Source organism: Sinocyclocheilus rhinocerous, unplaced genomic scaffold, assembly GCF_001515625.1.
Source record: "Sinocyclocheilus rhinocerous isolate Xijiao unplaced genomic scaffold, SAMN03320098_v1.1 scaffold1160, whole genome shotgun sequence".
Taxonomy (NCBI): domain Eukaryota; kingdom Metazoa; phylum Chordata; class Actinopteri; order Cypriniformes; family Cyprinidae; genus Sinocyclocheilus; species Sinocyclocheilus rhinocerous.
Window position 1 is genome coordinate 908,656 of NW_015635060.1, and position 2,006 is coordinate 910,661.

Here is a 2,006-nt window from a genome sequence, read left to right on the forward strand (position 1 = left end):
TGTGCGAATTGAATGTGGACAGGAGGAGAGTTCAGCTTCACTGGAGATGCGCGATCAACTAACTTTAAACTCATGATTTCAAATTATGCTGTGCTTTATGCATTTGCTCACCGTCATATTCATGTCATTTTCATTGCGTGCTGTATGTAAAATGAGTGTTACCTTGGCTTTATTTGAAAAAAATAAAATAAAATAATTCCCAATGCTTACAAACGGAATACTGAGTGCCCTGTTGGTTACAGTGTTTACTTCCTTTTTAATAATTAGATTTTTATTAAATATTTATTTATTTGTGAAAATGCTTTGTCTTCTAAAGTATACGGATGTTTATTTTACACAATTATTTTTAATCCATTTTCAAATGATTTCAAATTTCTTAAATATAAATTAAAATAAATAAAATTATATCGGTTTTATATCGCCATCGGCCAACCTGCTTTCCAAGATATCGGCATCGGCTGTCAAAAAACCCATATTGGTCGACCACTAGTCCAGCTTCTGGATGTCCTTTACATTGAAAAAAAAAATCGCTCTGTTTTCTGAGATGCTGGTTGGTTTTCATTCTCATAGGCCCTGTTTACAATCACTTTGGGTAATCAGATCGCAAGTGGTCAGTCGAGACCAACTGACATTTACAGAGGATATTGGCATGCATCTCAAATACGTCTCTTGTGCCCATCTGTGATTGGATTTCACTGAGGGGAAGATCTCTGATTGTGATTACATCACTCAATACATCAGCAGATAAATAATACAAGAAAATTTTGAATTAATTAATTAAATATAAAGACTAAAATTACATTTTGTCCAATAAATGAAATATTAAACACTAATAAATACTAAAAATCAGTCATAAATGTACAATAAATTGTAGGGTTTTAAAAAAATTAAAAGGCATTACAACATTAAACTGAGTATGAAAAATAAATAAATAATAATAATAATGAGATTTGCTAAAGATGAGCTACTTTTGATACATTTTAAAGATGAACTTTTAGAGCAATTCAATCGAAGAACGACTCACAAAGAGTAATTCTTTCATGAATTTGAGTATTTTAGTGTTCCATTCACCTGCAATAAAGTGAAAAAGTGACGTGACATGTGGCCAAGTATGGTGACCCATACTAGGAATTAGTGCTCTCCATTTATCCTATCCTTACTGCACACACACAGCAGTGAACACACACACACTGTGAACACACACACGGAGCAGTGGGCAGCCATTTTTACCGCAACCTTTGGGTTACGAGTCCGACTCTCTAACCATTATTTTATTTTTTAATCTGCTTCTTAATTCCCACCCTTAACAATCATAAAACACCAGTGAGGTTACCTGAACTTGCATACTTCAAGAAAGGAATGTAGGAAATTGTAACTGTGAATTATTTGTTATTATGTAAATGTAGAAGCTGATTAGAATTTCGGCACCATCTGTGTTAGATTTAGCACATGCCCTCAGCTATCAGTTGTGCACTGATTCATTTCTCACTCCCAGAGGATCTCATTGTACCTCAGCTGCCTGCATGAAGCTATCTTTGTACAATGACAAAAACAAAATCAATGCAGATCATATGCAAAGTTGATCCACATCCCACTGAGCCAAACGCACAGGAGGTGGACCTTGCTAACAATCAAGCAGAGTCTCTTGCAGTCAGTCAACAGGTCTTGTATAAGATCATCCACTGACATTAGACATCTCCCGTTTGGCTGATAAATAATACAGAAGCTGCAAGTTTAATCAACAGACCAGCAGTATGTCCCTAGAGAAATGATGACATTATACCTCATGTTACCAGAAAGTTGTACATCCATCCACAATTTTTACCGAGGTGCCAGAAAATGGAAACCTGTCAGCACGGCTGAAAAATCAGAAGCTGCAAGTTTAATCAACAGACCAGCAGTATGTCCCTAGAGAAATGATGACATTATACCTCATGTTACCAGAAAGTTGTACATCCATCCACAATTTTTACCGAGGTGCCAGAAAATGGAAACCTGCCTGTCAG